This window comes from Monodelphis domestica, chromosome 4 (genome assembly GCF_027887165.1).
Source record: "Monodelphis domestica isolate mMonDom1 chromosome 4, mMonDom1.pri, whole genome shotgun sequence".
NCBI classification, from domain to species: Eukaryota; Metazoa; Chordata; class Mammalia; order Didelphimorphia; family Didelphidae; genus Monodelphis; species Monodelphis domestica.
The window spans coordinates 145,850,370-145,871,279 of NC_077230.1; positions in this window are offsets into that span (position 1 = coordinate 145,850,370).

Below are 20,910 nucleotides of genomic sequence, written 5' to 3' on the forward strand. Positions count from 1 at the left end.
TCATGAATTCCAAGTGTTCAGAATGTCTCAAGCCAGTCAGCAAAATGTGGCTGACTCTTAGGCCAAAGTTTCTAGAGCATCTACTCTTTGTCCAGGCCAAAAAAATCAAATGAGTCTTCTTTCTTGTGGTTCATGGTGCTTCTGATTTCAGTCCTAGTTAAATACCAGGTTTGTTTCTCTTGTCCTTCCCACCTCTCATTTAGGGCAAGGAAGAGAGGGAAAGAAAGAGAAATGGCCAGATTTCAATTATATCCCAAGTTAGGAAATTAATTAATTTGCATTTCCAGGATCTTCTCTTAAAAGAATGCAAGGGAGGTTGGTGGTTATGTGACTAATGGAGGTAAATTTTGGTCTTTTGAAATGAAAAGGGCAGGAGACAAAATTGGGGGGAATCTCTGTGCCAGGACTAGAAGGTAATTTTTAGTTCTACCCGTCTGAGTTGTGGTAGGTAGCTTTTCCACAAATATGCTTCCAATGCTTTCAGTGAGTCTGGTCAAAATTTTGTTCTTACTAGTGCCCACATAATCAACAAATGATCCAAATTTTCCCTGTGTGCTAGCTGCTATTAAGTTGTGCATCTGGAGGTGTATTAACTCTTTCAGTGCTCTAAAGGAAGGCTCAGTTCTTCCTCATAGGAAAAAGCTACATACATACATACATATATATATATATATATATATATATACATGAATACATAGTTAAAGACTAGCTTGAAAGAGTCAATACAGTTTCTTAAAGTATCCTATGTACAAGGGAGGAATTAACACACTCAATGAATTTTATTCATCAATAATGATGTCTTTTTTTCTTGCAAAGAAAAGCATTGTCTGAAATTCATCTCATTAATCCAGTTTTTACCTATTTTCATTTCTATCAGAGTCCATAAAGATAAAAAAGGGGGACACGTGTGACGGGAAATTTCCCTGTAAAAGGAGGCTAGAAAGATATATGAGAGAAGAAAAAAAGAGGTAATTGATTTCTAATTCTATACTATTGGCATATATGGAAGTATATATCTATATATCTATATACATATATATAAATGGTATATATAGATGGTATATATGGAAGTGTATATATATATATACATATATATATATATATATGTATATATATATATATATATATTCAGCTGAGTACACAAACTTAATTGAGACCTGAGCAAAGGGGCGATGGGTTGGGTCAACATTCATGGCCAATCTAGTTCCTTTATGACAAGTCTAGTTCAATTAAAATACATCAAACATAGTAGGTGCTGAAAATGCTTGCTGAATGGTATATTAGCATCTGTGGAGTGTCTAAATGTTTGAAGCATTGTATTAAGCACCATACAATTAGTACCCAACCTTCTCTCTCCCCTTCCCACAAAAAAAGGAATATGAAGCAATCTCTTCTCAAGATATTTAAACCTGTCTTAGAATGGAATTGACTTTTTAATCAATAGCAGTTCCAGCTATTGCCCTTAATCCTATGGATGAATTCGCTTGCATAGACAGAATATAACTAGTGCTGTGAACTATATTTTATATTCACTATACCAGCTAAATGGAGAAGGATCCCTGAATCTAATCTGAAACATCAACTAAAATTTATTAAACTTCAGATTTGTCCAGCTTTTCCAGGTCATTGTTTATTGGGGAGTAATTGTTCTTTTCCTCAGAATAGGGGTAAGACACATTCATGTTATGGTTACTATATACTGATATACTGATAAGAGGGGGAAAATTCATTCCTCAAGATACTTAAATTCCTTAATTAGCCAAGTCAAAATGGAACTGCCACATATTTTGAGTTTTCCTTTGACAAATAGGACTACCTTATCATTGGAGTAATGAAATTTCAGCAGGGCTTCTTTATCTTCTTATACATTTGAAATCTGCTTCACTACTCACTCCAGCTCTACCTGCTGAACCCTACTTCCTTATATACTCTGCAGTTTCTGCTTTCCCTTTCATAAGTTTTTTTCCACCTCCCCTGTATTTAACTTCTAGGACAGATCCTATGATGGAATAAAATTACTTACTAGCTTCAAGTTTGAGGGGGCTCTGGAGATGTGATGGGGGAGAAATAAAGTATATGGAAATGATAGAAATATGTTTCCAAAGTTCTCAGAATATAGAGAATAGAGAAAATTCTATCACTTTAACATATGTAAAAATATAACTAAATATAACTGTATTCAATGTATGCTTTGCTTTCTCCCATTGTTCTAGTTTTCTGATAAATGAATTTAACATATCACTATAACCCAAAGAAATCAGACTTCTAATATGACTTGCTAATTCAAAATTACTTTTATATTTTGTTTATTTGTTTTTTTTTTCTGCTAGTTGGTTTCTTTTAATTGTACTGAGTCTTTCATGGGTTTACATTGGCATCAATAATTCATTAAAGACAGTTGTCTCTGTGATCTGTCAGATGTGGAGGGGAAATTTTCTATGTGGTATGAGGCTGAGTGAGATGCTTGCAATGCTTTATGAACCCAGAGTCCAGCAGGAAATGTCACCTCACTGGAGGATGTCCCTGAGAGCAGGGTATCGCCTTTAGATTTTTGAATGAGCTGAAAGACATGTAAAATCACATGTTGCTAGACAGCTCCCCATTGACTACACATCTGTGGACTCTGAGGAACACTAGTTATTCCAGCAAGTCTGTGGAATAAATTATGCTCAAGAAATTTGCTCCAGATATGCCTCCTTTGAATGGTAAAATGGCCAACACTGTATGTAATGGTTCAACTGCCCCTCTCTATTGGGATCAACTCTCACAATTGTGGAAGACAGGCAGAGTGGAGTTTTCCTCTTTTCGGGGCTGTCAGCCTGGCAAGATGTCAGGTTGGTTAGACTGGCTTTGCACTGGGTATACTGTTGGCTGCCTGTTCCTTAGATAGTGCATCATCTTTGTCTTTCTGAAGTATGAGCTCCCAGACCTTCAGATTGTGTCCTGAAATAATCAGGCACTCCCAACAGCTAATAAAGGAAGAAATAAAATCCTTGTTATCACAAAAAAGTAATGCATACATATTTTGAAAGTGAAAATAAAATTTCCCTGAGGAAAACTAGAAAGATACAGAAAGAAAAATACACATAATATATTGAGTGAGTTAATTGCCCTTGTTCATTTCTGGAGGGAACATCATCGCCTGAGGAGTTTTCTCCTGACATGCAAGTAGACACAAGTGATGTGGTAGCATGCTACATTAACATAAAAAGGTATGAACATGAGGGATTTGCTCTTGACTGGTTAAGAAATAGGCTTAACAATTCACAAATTTCTTATGAGCTTAGCCTTTAATACCTGGTAATCACCTTCGTCAAGGAAAATTTATTCTACTCTGTGGGAAGCGATGAAATTTGTGAAAGTGTCTTGAGCTAAAATAATACGGTTGAGGGATAGATATAGACTTTCTCTCAAGGTAGAAATCAAATGATGTGCCATGGTTGAAATCAGAATATGGTATTGCGAAGCAAATTTATCAAACTAAAAGTGAGAGATAATTTACTGATAGTTCTACCTCTGCCTTCCGATTTCCTCGGGTTTCACTTCCCATCATTTCTTTTTTTAAAATTAAAAACCCTTACCTTCTGTCGTAGAATCAATACTGGGTATTGGTTCTAAGGTAGAAGAGTGGTAAGGGCTAGGCAATGGGGGTTGAGTGACTTGCCCAGGGTCACACAGCTGGGAAGTATCTGAGGCTAGACTTGAACCCAGGACCACCCATCTCTGGGTCTTCCCATCATTTCTGAAATCCTGCTCAGGGAAGATTCTCCCTCACATATGAGAGTAAATTGCCTCTTCACTCACCACTTCATTTCAAGTATTTGCCTCTTTGCATGGCTAAATTTTTCAAATTTGGTCAGATCTGCAATTTTGTAGGAATGTGAAATCTGGATTTAGACTGGAAACTCATCTGCAACTTGTAGCTTTAATGAGGTGCTTTGAACACCAGAGTTTAAATGATTTAATTTTTTTATAAATAATATTTTGTTTTTCCCCAATTATGTGTGAAAATTATTTTTAACATCCATTTTTGAGTTCCAAATTCTCTCTGTTCTTCCTAAACCACCTTTCCTTACTTCCTTATTGAGACAGTAAGCAATCTAACACATTACATGTGCAATCATGTAAAACAGGTTAAATGACTTAATAAATGGTTGCAATCAGTATGTTTCATAGTCCAGACTTGAATCCAGATCTTCTTATTATCAATACCTCTAACCTGATTTTCCTCAGCCAATAATTTTTTTAAATTATTATCTTATGGGACCACTCATATAAAGATTCTGGAGAATAGAGATCATTTCACTTTATTTTTTTATATGATGCTAACATGGCTCCATGCTCAAATACATTCCTTTTGCTGATTCTTTGCTACTTCTATTATTATTATCATGATCACAATCATCCTTTACTTTATTGAGTAGTAAATCAAATGTCATTATTGTGAAGACATTTTTAGGTGGAGAAACGAAGCATGAGGATGGGAGAGGAAGAAAAAGTTGTGGATTTCAGAAATTTGTAAACTAGATTTAAAAATATGTCTATCATCCAAGTAAAAGAGAAAAAATATTTCATAAAAAGAACAATTGTACAGTGCAGTGGGCAATGGGGAGTAGCAGTCAGTTGGGTTACAAGTGTGATGAATATTGTCCTAACCAGGGAAAGTAAATAGTCTCTTTGTCTCAAACTTCTCCATTAATTTTCATCCTGATCCCTACCACTTCATAATCTACTGCTTGCTGAAAGATCTATTATCTGTGCAGTCTGGAGTTTGGGGCCATCTAAAAGTAAAGTGTCTAGACTATGCTCAGTACCTGCAGGAGGTTAGGATGAAGGAATGCCAAAATTTACTGCTCCAATCCCAGGAAATCCAGGGATTACTAAATACTCTGTGATGTGGGGGAGCGATCACTACTCTTTGGGCTTTGCAAAGACATGATAAATAATTGAAACAAATAGGCTAGAAAGGTAGAGAGAAAACAAAGATCAGAGCGCATAGAACACAAACTCCCCTTCTCTGGATGACATCGGTGAGTGATGAAAAGTTTACATTTTTTTTTTTTGGATCAAATGCCAGACTCAGTGAACTAACTGCTGCAAAGTTTGGGAGTTCAGCAGATATTTAAAATGTTAAAGGGAAGCTGAGGCTTAGAATTTGCCTCCTAACGTTTCCTATATGGGGCTATATGTTTAAACATGAAAAGCAGCTGATGAAAAGTAAGGGAAAGAAAACTCTTTCCAGTGAACAGTTACTCATAGACAGCATGTAGCCTATGGGTCCCAGGGGAGGATTTTCTGGGAAGGGCTTACCTGGTGATGTCAGAGCCTGAGGACCATTAAAAGGGTGTGCATATTTCATTATACTGTAGACTGGAGGGAGACAAATTCATCCCATTATTTCTTAAATTGGCCATTACAAGGCTTAAAGCCCAGTGTAAAGACAAAAAGGCATGGGCCAAAGGATGTTGAAAGGTGTTCAGAAAAGTTATTCTGTTCCCTGAGTGATAGAATTCAAGGACTAGACTGAAAAACTAATAATTTATAGGTTAAAAAAACAAACAAACCTCTTGCCTGGTCATCTTTTTTCATTATGTGGAGAAAAAAACAACTATTTTTTTCAAAGGTGATGAAAAGAGGTGAGGTGGTAGAAATGATTAGTTGGCCAATTAGTTAAGGATCAGGAATTTTCTTGACCTCGTTTCCAGGGTAGAAAGATTGAAATTAAGACGTGGTCTGAAAGTATTTGTTTACACACACACACACACAGTCTCTCTCTCTCTCTCTCTCTCTCTCTCTCTCTCTCTCTCTCTCTCTCTCTCTCTCTCTCTCTTTTACTCTCTCTTTCTCTTTCTCTCTCTCTCTTCCACCCATGTATACGTATATATGCATATGTGTATATGTTATATATGTACCTGTGTACATACATATTAGTTTTTGTGCAAATATATACATATGCATATATGTATCTATACATTTAGATATTAAAATATAATCTTAGGATTCCAAAATTGGTGTCTATATAAAGAATAATTAAGTTAATCAGTTATCGCCTGTTATACTTCTATGCTTTAGATTTATTTTAAAAGTAGAATTTCCTTCTAAATTAAAGCTATTAGAATAATATTAGAAATATTTCTTTATCTTGAACTATAAAGGCAATATTAATTTTGATTAATTTGATTAAGTAATTTTGATATTTAAAGACACATTTAAGAAGGGACAGAAACAAAGCTGAAGAAGGGGAAGATCTTACTCTGAACCTAGACATTTTTTAAAAGAGCAAAAAAGAGTAATTCATTAATTGATGATTAATAATTAATTTTAAATTTATTAATTGATTTTATTATGTTGCCATATAAAGGCTTTTTTCTGTTAACAGAGATTTTCATTGAAGTAAAACAAATATACAATAATAGTCAATAATGATTTTGGTGATCTTTGGAAAATTAATTTGAAAGTTTGCTCATATGCTGACAATGTCCTTTTGTTGTTATATATGCAAAGGCCATTTTATAATTCTTACTTAGCTTAAGGGAAAATGGCATGATCATCATTAGCACATTTTAAGAAAAAAATACCAATTTTATTTTATAGGTTTGGGCATTGATATACAAAAGTAATTGAGCAACTTAACTCAAATGACAAATAGATGGTTACAATGACATTAGAACTTAGGGTCTATGAGATTTCTTGCTTAGAAATACAACATCCTGACCTGAATTACTTAGAACTTAAACAACATTGTCTATTTTGAGAGTACTTTGAGAACAAGTGACAAAGTAGCTTGTTGCCTCACAGTACATATTTTCATTAATTTCTTAAATAAATTATAGCAATAAAATAAATATAGAAATACAAATTCAATTTAAATGTTATTTATATATTTTAATAACTGTAGTAATTTTCATACTGATTAATAGGGGCATGTTATATATTAGTAAAGGATTGGTTCATCACACCTAAACTCTGTTTGGAAAGACCAGGAACAGGAAGTTGCAGAGCCTTTTAATAGAATTGTACCATCCTTTTGATTGACTTGCCAGGAAATCATTTGGACCTACCCCAGTAGCCCTCATAGGTAGATATTTTGAAAGAGAAGGTAGACTTAGAGATCTCAAGTCCTTTACCATTACTTCCTTGTAGAATGGGAGAGTGGCATTCTCATATTTAAAAAAATATTTCAAATCTGTCAGATCCCTTAGATTTGTATTTTTAGGCCAGATTTGGCAAGGATATATATTTAATTACAGCTGCTAGGAAGTTTGAAGTTAGAGGATAACTTAAGCTCAGGAAATTATGAACTGAAGGAGCTAAACTGATTGGTATCTGTAATAAATCCTGTACCAATATGGTAAGTCCTCAGAATAGGGAACTACCAGGTTGACTATGGAGGAGCAAATTGGCTCAGATTAGAAAAAGAACAGGTTAGAGCACACATGTCAATCAATAGACTACTGACTTTTATCTCGGTCCAGGAAGAGTGATCTAGTCTCAAAACCAACAAAAACAGATTAGACCTCTCATCTCAGCTATTTCTGTAATTTTATTGGCTTCATTGTTTCAGCATACCTGCCATTTTGGAATAAAGTTTTGTAATTTCTCTCAAAGTAATGATAATTCACTCATAAATAGAATTTTCAAATTTGCAAAGGACATTACAGAATTTATCTCATTTGATTCTAAGGAAAACCTAGTTTAGAATGTGAAGAACAGTTGGAGTTCTAGCTCTAAAACACAGCAGCATGACATTAGATAGATCACGGAGTCCCTCAGGAATTGTAATTTCCTAATCAAGAAAGTGCATTTAGTAATACCACCTGTCATACCTTCCTGATGATTGTGAGACTCATACAAGATAATGGATGCAAAAATGCCTTGAAAAGTATAAATCACTATACAAATGTATGGGATAATGATGATGATGGAAATTTGAACCAGGAAGATTAAGAATAAATAACCAAGTGAAATTACTTTATATAAAAAAGTCAACTCTTAAATGGAGATTCATATTCAAAAACTGAAACTCCACCCCTCAATCATTTATTGGGTAATAATTAAGATTTATTTCAGTACTATGGAAAACTTAACTTGGTAGGAAGGTTGGCTTACTTATGCATCAGGACCCTTAATATTTACTTATTTGATTATTCACTTATGATTGGACTTTATGTATAGGGTCAACTTGGTAAGGCAGGGTCAAATAATGAAAAGAATCTGGAACCTGGAGTTTGGAGGATTTAGGTTTTAGTAGTGGCTTGGACTCTAGATTTATAATCCTGAAAAAAAATCAATTTCTCTGGGCCTCAGTATGCAGATTTATAAAGTGGAAATGATAATTTCTTCACAGAAGTGGCATCATGGGTGCTGTGAAGGATTTGCAGTCAGCAATATCTAAGTCACAAGCTAGCCTTTGAAACTTAACCAGCTGACTGACTCTAGGCAATCCACTTAACCTCTCTATGCCTCAGGCAATTCCCTTGGATTTCTTAAATGTGTTTTAAATGTATTGCTATATATATGTTGGAGAGAATTCCGACACAAGAAGTTCTCCACAGTCACATAGGTCCCCCCCCCCCCCCCCCCGCTTTTTATGCAATACATCCAGTACTTTTCTTACCAGATTATTATGAGGAAAATGCATTTAAATATTAAATCTACAGAGATATAGTATTACTAAATGGTGCAAGTATTTAAATATGAGTCATTGACACTAGTCAATTTTTTACCCTAGTACAAATTTTGACATTGTATGATAGGTATGTTGCTGTGTAACTTTAATTTCTTGACACATTTCTTGTCTTTTGCCATTTAGGGTCACCATTTAAGTGACAGAACGTTAAAAAAAAAAAACCTTGAAGATAAAATCTAACAAAATTATAAGATGCAATAGACCTATAAATGTAAATGGAGAGGGATAAAGCGATATTTATGAAGAAAGAGAACTATGATCCTACATCTTGATATTCATCCTATGCTCTTGATCCTTTTTTTTTTTTTAATTGGAGGGTATAGAACTACAATTTCATTGTCATGTGGATCTCCTGATATGAAAATTTCTTTCAGAAACAAATCATTAACCTTTTTAAAATTTAAAGCTTTAGAGCACTAGGGCACTAAGCAGGTAAGTGATTTACCAATCATCATTCATTTTGAATTGTGGAAAGGAAGACTTGAATCCAGACATTCCCTATGGACTCTAAGGCCAGCTGTCTTCCCTTTACATTGTGGTATCTTTTACATACTCTGGTTAGAGAGGAATTATGTGAGAATCCATGTCACCCTCAGAAACCTTCAATCTACAATTTTCATAGGTACAATGACTCTGTGCAAGTCAGGAAGCCATACATTTCAAAGTTAACTGGTATTAGATTTCTTCAAATTTCTCCTTTCCTTAATCAAATCATTATATGCTAAAACTATACACATATATATATATATTTTTTTTTTTTTCTGGCAAGAGTGAGTGTTTTAGAGAGAGGGAAAGATGACTTACTAGTGATTGAAATGAAATACTTCTATTTAGGATTCCTTTCCTTTTGGGTCCTAGATATGAAGGATACATATATTTACTCATTTAGCCAATATATATTAAAAACATACCATGCAAAGAACACCCGTGTTAGGTATCGAAGAGGTGAAACATTGGGTTAAGACATTGTCCCTGCTCTCTTGGAAGTTTAATATTTAGTAGAGGGATTAACATTACAATACGTAATTCATTATGTTACATAATAAGTGCTTTAGGGAGTTACAAAACCAAGGACCCAATGAAGTCAAGGTTCGAGCAGGTTGTTTCTAACTGAGAGTTTTAGTGAAGGCTTCAAAGAGGAGGTGATGATTGAAGGAGGCATTAAGGTCTGAGTAGATATTTAATAGAATAGGAGAAGCAGAGGGGTGAGTGCATTCCAGACATGGAGGAAGAATTATTAAAGGCACAGAGGTGGGAGGGAGGGGGACATACTTGAGGGATAGAACAATCTTGACTAGTTCAGAGAGTATGCCAAAGGGAGGAACATCATAGGGTCCTTGATTTAGAGTTTGAAGAGACATCTGAATATGTCCAGTGCAATCTCTTCTTACAAATGAGGAAACTAAAACACAAGAGAGATTACACAACTACCCAAGGTAGTCAGCTATCATTTATTAAGCACTGGCAGTCTACCAGGCACTGCCCTAAGCCCTGTCACCCAGGAGTAAAGGTCAGAACCAGGATTTGAACCAAAGTCCTCTTACTGCAAACCCTCTGCTCTTTCCCTTTGCTATTCTCAAGTAAGGTCAAATTAGTATGATACAAAGTTCTGGAAGGTCATGACTTCCCAGTGTAGGAGTTTAAACTTGACTTACGTGGCGACACAGAACTATTAAAGATTGTGAAGAAAGTGAATGGTCAAATTCTTGCAGTGATATTGTGGAGTAATTGGAGGGAAGTGGGAGTGGAAGGAGAAAGAACTGTTAGGAGGCTTTTGCACCAGTAAAGGCATTGGTGATATACTGAAAGGAAACAATCAAAAGGACTTGATAAATTGATAAGAGGTGAGGAAGAGAGAAAATTCAAATGTAAATCCAAGGTTTGGAACAATAGAGACACAGTAAAATGGTGTTTCCACAGAAAGAAATGATTTAAAAACATTAAAAATATATGATGTAGTTACTGTAAACTTAGCACATTTCTTAAAATTCTCTGCTTGAATTAGTTGGAATGAGAAACCAAAAACATTAGGAACTTGATTAAGAAAAAAATAACAAGGAAACCAACTTAATGTTAATATGATAATTGATAATAAAGGGAACAGTTTGGGAAATTGAATGAGAGGAGAAGAATAAACAGTCTCCCTTTTTTTCTCCCCAGCTAATGATAAGCTCCTTTCTTTATCAAATTTTGTTCAATCTAACTGGAATCAGCAGCTACTTTTTTTCAAACCTGGTCATTGCCAATGAAGATGTTGGTGTATGGGAAAGCATGTTTGTGAGAAAGGTGCTAGCTTCTAGAAGGACATAGCTATGTCTAACCTAATCTCAGGTCCTACAGGTATTTATATTTTTGAGGCCCTTTAAAATACTGAGAATGATGATGCTATGATTTCAGTGCAATGGAGTCCTGGCTCGGGATCTCTATTGTAGTAAGTTTTTTTTCTGAGCAAGAGATTCAAAACTAAATCTGTTTGAAGTTTTTGTAATGTAGTAATGTATGGATTATGGCCATCCCATTAAGTGGCCACCAATCTGGAAGGGAGAGGGGAGAAGAAATGTATTAGAACAGAGGGTTTTGAACTTAAATTTTTTTGTATAACTATTCCTATATAATATTTCCTTTGTAATCATATATATTTTATTTTATGTACTTTCTTAAAAGTATAATTCCAAGAAGGGGTCCATTGACTTCACAAGCTTGACCAAGGGTTCTTTGATCAGAAAAAAAGGTTAAGAATCCTTATACTCAAAATATATTCTAGCTCCCAATTATTAAGATAATTTATCTTTATAATTTATCTATGATGTCATTTCAATATACAGAATTTTCAAAATAGGTCAATTAATGTCATATTAATTGTTGCTATTATGTGGCCCCAATTGACCTGTTTCACATTTGGAAGGCTCTAAAGGGAGGAGGTATAAAACAAAAAGAAAGAAAGAATAAAAGAAAGAGAGAAAGAGAAACAGAGCAAACCTCTCCTTTTATGCTGTTGTAATGTCCCGCAGTTCTGGGACTGCATTCAGAGTAAGGATTTTGCCTGAAAGGGCTTCAGGAAGTTACAAAACTCCTTTACATGGCCTGCTGGATCTGTGTACAATTTCCAACATTACACAGAATAAATACCAGGAGACTGGTGTGGTTTATACAAGAGTTTATAGAGAAAAAATCCACCCACTAGCTCCCTTGCTGAGGATTACAACCAGGTCTCTGCTGCCAAGTTCTGTGTTTAGGTAAAGCATGAGAAAATCTGCCATTTTTTAAAGTCACAAAAGGGGTTCTATAGTAGAAGCGGTGAGAAACTGACAGCCTTTTATGCATAAAAGGCAGCTGTTCCTTCTCAGGTAATATTATTAATAAACCCTAAGGTAATGTTTGCTCTGAAATATGTCTAATTGAAATAATTTACTCTGACCCTTGGAGAATTATGAAACTGTTTTCATCATGTTCACACACAGCAAAATAATTATGAGATGCCATATGGAAAAGACATCATGTGGTAGATGTCTTTCTGAATCTATACTTTTTGAAATGGTTCCCACAGATAAATCATATAGCTAATTTATAAACTTGAGGTGAATAGTCCCTTTTCCACGTGGAGATCTGATTTGAAATGTTTGCAGTCCCAGAATATTTACAGGGGTGTTGACACACAGTAATTGCCATGATCATGAGGCATTTTTCACAAAGTATCATGGTAGCAGCATTTGGTTGCATGGAAAGGGTGGGGGGTTGGGAGAAAGAGGGGTGGAATTCCTCCCCAGTCTGTGCAGCTGCTAGGTGCTATAGGATTCTCAGAGAGCATCTCAGGTACTGGGATGAGTAGAGTTCATTTTTCCCTTTGCACGAAATCTGCCTGAACAACTCCTGCAGTTCCCACTGATAGAGCACAGTTGGCAAGATGAGCTCGAGGGTGGTATGTGAGGACTTTCGGGAAAACTTGTCAGCTTTCACAGGGAAATGTCCAAGTGTTTATGGGAACTCTGAAATAGTGTTGGGTGACTCTCAAAGGGCTCGCAGGGGTCAATAGGGACAAGAATCTGAAAGCTTCTTGATGGAAGCTCCTCTGAACTTATCAAAATGGCTCAAAATTTGGCTGCCAGTCTCATGAGAGCAGAATCTCTTGTGTAATTTCTGGTATGGTACTTTCCTACCGCCGGGGTGAGAAAAATCTTAGCAGGACAGACTTTCTCACCATATTTCACTTCTTCAGCTCCATGTCCTTGTGAAACCCAGGAAATGGAGAATCACAGGAAACTGAACTGGAGATTTACAGGGCTTTTTGTTCAACCTGAGAGAAGGAAGGTTGCACTTTCTCTGAAGTTCTGGAGTCAGTTTTTAAGTAGAATTATTTGACCCTGTTTCCCCATGAAATTCAAAAACCTAAATCTCCTAAATTATTCCTTCAAAATGTCAACTCTGTTTCCATAATCAGTCATATTGGCCAGCTTCTACCAGGCATGAGAAAATGCAGTGTGATACTATGAACATGAATCATTGACAATGATATCATTACTTCTGTGACCATCAAAACAAAAATACCTGGTTCTGACCATTGTCCTCTCCCTACAGACCTCACAAAAGCTTCTCAGGCCTTCCCTTTGGTGACCATTATCTCATGTATTCCCATTTCCACCAGCCCATTACGAGATTCTAGAGAACTTGGTCACAGTTGCAGCAAATGGGCATTTTCATTCTGTAACAGCTCTTGCAAAGCAGTCCCTGAGATGTTAATTGTGCAATGAGTCCAGCCATCGTTATCCTCACAATTAGCTAATAGTTGGCACATTTAAATCCTTCTTCCAGCCCCCTAGGGCCCATTCAGGAACCTTCCCTTTGTTGACAGCCTAATCTAACATCCCAAACTATAACACTTTATTATATTTATTTTCTCCATGAAAATATATTTGTATGCCATGAAATTATACGCACATGCATGTAAGCATAAGTGAATTTCAAAATTTGGTGGACTGAAAGCCTCGCTTTTTCATTTATTCATATTTTCTGGTTCCATTTTTAAGTGGAGGGTGTGGTTGTTTTCTCTCTCTCTCGCCCTCTTTTTAAATTACTGAAGGGAAATACTGGAAATCTGACAGTGATGATTCTACTGCTATTTCTAATATATCTCAGGTCAGAGCTTAGTACTTCCCATTTTTAGACAACTGCCAAACATTTGTTTTTATATCCACTAGACATCTGTGCTATTGTTGAGTCCTATTTCTAGCTATTTGAGCAGTCCTGAAGTAAAGGTAACATTTTTTTTTCTCCATGATTTACAGTCTATCATTATTACAGTGCAGTATCTGAAAGCATGAAATAGAGATTTATGACACACTCGTGTTTTATACTTGATTCATATAATAGAGAAAAGGTAAAACGTCCCAGGCAGCAGAGCACTCTTTGCTTTAAGCTGTTGTCTCCTTTGGTATGTTGCTTGCAGTCTGATTAAAGTACAAGCAGAAGGTCACTGACCAAACTTTGTCTTCCACACAGTTTCCCACAACATGTATTCCTCACAGGGAACATTTTCTCAGCTCAGGTTATTTCCAGAAATGTTCTCAAACCCAAAGAAAGGTCTTTGCAGTAAAAGAGTGAATTCCCACTTTTTATCCTTTATCTTACACTCCAGCGATGACAGCATTTATGTTTCTTCTATTGACAGGGCCAAGAACAACAGGATTAATGAGGTTGTCTCTTTTTCATGAGTGCATTATATTCTTTCTCTGACCTTTCAAACATGGGAATCTTCTGTTTCATAAGAACTCTTAAGAAGGGAACTCCACTCCTCCCGCCCCCCCCTCCCAATCCGTTTTCTTCTCATTGCCCTTTTTTCTGAGTGACCAGCTGGCCTAGGGAAGGGTGCATTCAGAAAACTACACATTCACAAACTGGCAATTCCTGGTTCATTATATCACAATTGTAAGGCTCGAGAAGGGTATGGGGGTAGGGGGTGGAGGATTGTGATGCCAAGACAAAGGTGAAAAAGAACAGAATTCTATCTTCTCTCCTGCTTGTAAGGCATGAAATCTCCATGAAACTTTCAAAAGAAAAAGCTCAGTCTACTTTCAAATTTTAAAAAATGGTAGCGAAGTTAGGATTTTATATTATTATCTACAAATTGACATGCATTTATTAAGCACCTGCTATATTCCAAGCACTGTTATAGGCACAATAATGGATTCAGAAAAATAGATTCAGAAAAAAAAGAAATGAGACCTACTTTCAAGGAGCTTATCTTCTAAAGAGGGGAACAAGTACATTTTATGAGTATTATAAAAATATCCATATAAAGAGAACACATGCAAATAAAAATAAGATAGTTATAGGTGAAATAATTGGAAGAGGGCACTGACATTAAGAATGCTCAGGAGGTCATTATGTAGACTCAAAATAGAATGTCAAAATATTTTTATATTATTTTAAATTGAAAAAAAATGTTCACATCTTAGGAGAATAGATTCTGAACTGGAAACTGGAACTTCAAAGACCATCTGATGCAGATAATTTTTTTAAACCCTTACCTTCCATCTTGAAATCAATACTGTTTATTGGTTCCAAGGCAGAAGAGTGGTTAGGTCTAGGCAATGGGGATCAAGTGACTTGCCCAGGGTCACATAGCTAGGAAGTGGCTGAGACCAGATTTGAACCTAGGATCTCCCATCTCTAGGCCTGGTTCTAAATCCATTGAGCCAACCAGCTGCCCCCTGATGCAAGGATTCTTAACCTAGTATCTTGTTTTAAATTATGTAAACTTATTTAAAAATATTTCAAATATTATGTTTCAATATAATTGTTTTCCTTTGTAATACTCTGTATTTTATTTTATGCATTTAAAAATATTTATCATATAAGCTTCACCTTACTGTCACTGGATTTCATGACAAAAAAAAAAGCCTAATAACTCCTAGCCTAGTCCAATGCTTTCTTTTTAAATAAAAGAACCCAAAAGCTGGAGAAGTTGTGACTTATCCAAGGTTATAAAGAAAGTAAACCAAAGACTTAGAATTTGGACTTTGATCCTCTGAATTCAATTCTAGCATTCTATTCATTTCACTATACTATACTGCATGACATGCATGCATACTGTAAGAGTTAAATTAGGGGTTTTGCCAAAATAAAAGATCAGCTTTTAATAACTTAAGTTTTAATGAGAATATAGTAGGGTTATTAATTAATATTATTCCTTTAAGCCAGAGAAAAGAAAATTTCTAGCAGCTTTTAACAATTAACAATTTAGTTTAATTAAAATAGATAAAGTAACAGAATATAGTAAAGGAGGGAAAGATAGAAAAGAAGAGAGATTACTAATCTTATGTCCTATAAATATACCTAAAATTCCCAATAATATCTAAAATTCCTAATAACTGTGAATTTTAAAATCTCCATCTTGCTTGGTCTAGCACCAAAATTTGTGCACACCCACACTACACAGGCATGTGCTAGTCAATGACAAATCAGAAATAACTAACTGCCCACCTGGGCTGTCCTAAGCCAAGCTTGAGCCACCATTGGCACTTGTGAGGCAAAGGAAGTGAGATAGGGAATAGCCTCTGGAATTTGCTCACTTCCTGTGGACAGGGCTAGGTGGAAGTTGGTCTTAGGAGCTTGAGCAGGGAGGAGGCCTGCAGACAGCTTTCCTTCAGATCGGTCATGTGAGTCAAGGACTGATTCTCTTCTCTACCTTGGCCTTAGGGCCTAAATTCCCTCTGGCTCTGCCAGAAGGTTGAGTTAACCTTTTTCCCTTTTCTCCTCTCTCCTTCTCTCCCTCTCCTTTTTCTTACTCCCGTTGTGATTAAACCACCATAAACTCCATTCTGACTTGAGTGTTTCATTTTTATAAATTAATATTATAATAACCTTTAAAGGTGACTTTCACTATAACATAACTACTTCTAACTGTCTTCTGAGGACAGCTTCTTCTTGCCTGGCAAACACCAGGCCTATCTAACCTACACTATCTATAAATGATTCACTAACTACCTAACTCCCTAAAATAATTGATAGCCACCATTCACACACTCCTTCAATCAGTTTTCTGTAGCTGCCCAACTGTCAGTAGCCAAATGACACCAGATCCTTGACTATGAGACAGACTTCCTGCTCTCTAGAGATCCCAGAAGCAAAAAACCCTTTAAAAGCTAAAGCCAAAAGTCCTATCAGTAAGCTCAGGCCTGCATTTATATTTCAGCAACTAAATGCCAACCACACCACCAGCAACCAACCCCCAATGACCAACTCATGCCCAGCAGCCAACTTCTCCACAATTGCCAGCCCTAACTGTCAGTAACTGACCCACCAACTGTCAGCAAATGACACTCCTAACTATCCACAACTGACTGCCTGCAACTGATGCTCACCCAGTAGGGGGCTTCCTGGTCCCTACTTCCTGTCACTGTGGGGTGGTTAATCTCTAAACATCTCTATGGTAAGAGGACCTCCAGGTCCCCCGTTAAATTAAATAATTTCTTTTTGTAATATATATAGGTATATATCTCTATATTAATACATATACATATATATACATAAATACAAATGTCTATATGCTAGCTAGTCCAATATTTCTTATTTTCTTCATGTTGATATGGACCCCAAAGATTTAATTTAAAACTTGTTTAAAACATATTTCAGATGTATGCAAGTATTTAAGCATGTATATCTCATTAAATATTCATGAATATATGTATAGAAATATATAATCTATAGATCTATACTCCTATAAAATTTATCCCTAAGCCTTAGTCCAATTTTAATGTCTATCTCTGTATCTATCTATCTATATAAATATCTGTCAATATATTTTCATCTAATTTGTTTATAGGAAATGTCAGTCAAAATAAATAAATGTAAATAATTGTATATATATATATATGTGTATATATATGTATATATAAAATTTAAATATATGTTTAGCTAAAGTTAGATGCTTATATATGTATACAAATATAAATCAATGATCTCTGATTTTTGTCTGGTTTGGAAAATCTCCTACCAGCAGAGTTCACAATTCCTTTACAATGTAATATTCTATTAGGTTAAAGATTGAGAGCTGAAAAGGACTTTAAAGGACATTTAGTCCAAACCCTTCTTTTTCCATATGAAGAGAAGGAAGATTTGAAAGCTGAAGTAACATGCTCAAGGATTGGAAACTGGAGCCTTCTTGATTTCATGTCTAGAATCCTAGACACTGAACTGAAATAGGAAAATTCATGTTGTCGAAATAGTCATCTTCTTGGAGCATACCTGGGGATTCATTTTTTTTCACACAGCTATCAAAGTAATTTTCTGTAAGTGTAGATATGATCAAGTCACTCCCCTATTCAATCAATTTTTAGGTTCTCCTTTTGCTTCTAAGATGAAATAAAAGTCCCGTTTATCTTTTAAAATACTTCCCAAACTTTCTTTCCAACTCTCTGGCCATTAATTCCGCTCCCCTCCCCCAAGTCTATCATATTACCAAACTGTTCTTTTCTTTATTCTTCAGACGTTATACTTCATCTTTCAAAGCTATGCCTTTGTATTGACCATCTCTCAATCCTTGAATGTTTTCCTTCCTCACCCCCATATCAGAGCATTCCTTCTAGAGGAAACCCACTTTCTTCATAAAGCCTTTACTAATGAATCCATAGCTATATATTCATATATAAAGTCATATATATGTATATTTTTGCCTCCCTCATTAAACTATATAAGGAGTTTCTTTTCTCATTTTAATTTGAAATATACTTTTTGGATCAGTATCCTTAGTCCCTTGAAGGTTCAAACTGTGTCACATTTCTTTTTACCTTCTTCATAGTAACTAGCACAATGCCTAGTTAATTACAACTATATATCAAGTTTATCTGATTCTTCAGAATTCATGAAGTTCTTTTGCAAAATGAGCCTGTGAGGTAAAATAGTATTATTCCTATTTCATAGGCAAAGGAAATGTTTCAGGTGGGATTTGAACTCGGATATAAAGCCTGCAAGCACCATGCTGTATGTACTACAGCGTGTTGCTTCATTTGATTTAATTGGTAATAGTAGATATTATTATTGTCCATAATCTTAACCAAAAACAAAGAATCCTATTTTCCCTGGTCATTAGTATCACTGTTTTTAGTTTCATTTTATACTTAGGGAAGGTAATGTCTACTTTTAGTATACAAATGGAAAGATCCCTAGACATGGAAGTAAGAGATTTTGTTGTTATTTATTAGTTCTGTCACTAATTTGACTGGGAAAATTCTTCTACTTCCTTGGGTCTCATTTTTTTTTAATTGTTAAATGATCAAGCTGAACTAGTTGATTCTACAGTTCTTTTTCCATCTATAAAATACTGTGATGTCTTGCGGATGCAATAGTTGTCCTATTAAAGGGTTATTTATTAAAAGTAATATTTCATGTTGCTGGTAAAATGCCTTTAGCACTTAGATAATTTGGCTTTTCCTTGCTCTCTGGGAATCAATTGTGTGTAGTTGGTTGTTGCTTCCCAAACTGCCAGAGTTGAGATTCTTTCTCTCCTCCCTCAACTGTGGTTTGGGTAAAACCCCTTTAAAACAAGCTCAACTAGATGGCATTATTCTGTTGTAATCAACTGTGCTCAAATCAGACATACCTGGATATCCTGCCCCTGGGCCATGGAACATCAAGAGAAAGAAATCTGATGCTCTGCTTCCCATACATGCTCAGATTGCTTTGGCACATGGGTAAGGTGTCAAATTCAGGACTTGCTTAGTATTTGGAGAAGTAAACCAATATTAGATATTTGAGCGATCAAACAGTGCCTATAGTCTAGAAGGCCCTTGAAATTAGACAGGAGAAAGTGAGAATGGTAGTGGTTTGTGGTATGAATACAGAATAAAAATTCCAAGAGGGCTTAAGAAAGGAACAGAGGAAGATTGGTTAACAAAAAGTGGTTAACCCTAACAAGCCTAGTTCTGATAACTGATCCCCAAGGTAGACTGTTCTTTTCTCTGGTTTCTTTTCTATTCTTTATTGGCTTGAGCAAGTATTGGCTCCCTGGTACCTATTTTCCAAGGAGAGGAAGCCAGACTTCTAGAGAGTTCTCACACTAAATAGCAATATTCGAGGCCGCTTAAGGTCATTTACTGACTTGAGGCTGGTTATTCTTGATTGGAGAGTCTATTAGAACTCAAGAGTCCCAGAATGAATTTAAAAGGAGGGTGTGTTTTTATTCATTTGTTTATTTTGTTTTGTTTCTAATTTGAAAGGAAGAAAGATTCGAAAAATTTGTGACAAGCCTGAGTATACAAAACAGAGTTAATTGAAAAGTAATTAATGGTTGAAAAAAGCAGAGAAAAGGTTGCAATTTGGGTCTAGGTTTTAAATTTCTTTATTATTTTAGCTATAGATTGCTATCTTATTTACTATATGCATGCTATCAAGTACACATTTCTTAATATTCATAATGATGCTTTAGTTATTTCACAGATTCAAGGACACAAACATTTATTATATACTGTATAACAAATATTGTACCAAGTGATAGAAAGGGAATGAAAATAAAATAAGACTAATTCCTTGCCCTCATGGAGTTTATGCTGTTTCAGATTAGTATGCTTTGTGACTACGAAAATATGGGTTTCAAGACTGTGAATTGCCCAAACTGTAAAGATAATTTTTAGTGTCTTCATTTTATATCAAAAATAAGTGGTCACCATGGGAAAAATCCCCAATATGAAATACCCAAGTCAGCTGTGTTTTATGGAGATTTTAATTCATATAAATGAAGGAATTAAGGAAAAGGAAAGAAACAGCGTAAGAGGAAATAGTAGGAAAAGGCTAGGGCCTAGGCCAATGGCCTAGGCCTTTCTCTTTAACAGAGAAACTAAGTCAGTCTTTAATCACTCACCACAAGATCTTTCCAAGCAAAACTCTAGTGTTCAGAGACCCAGCAGCCTTCTCTGACTCCTGACCTCCAATTCAGCTACCAAAGCTGAACTAACTCAAACTCCCTTGAACTGGTTCAGACAGCTCCTTTTAAAGAGAAATTTATCTTGTGTCACCTCCCCTAAATTTTCATGTCTACCAATCACTGTAGATGCTTTTCCTAGGACAGCCCATTCTTAGTTTTTTTAGTTCTCACCTTCTCTGGGTAGACTAAAACTTCTGAGTACTTCACACCTCTTTGTTAAGCTTGCCCCTTGCAAGTTGCCTGATATTTGATTAATTTAACCTTCATAGGTACTTAGCACCCTTTTGTATTAGATCTAAAAATA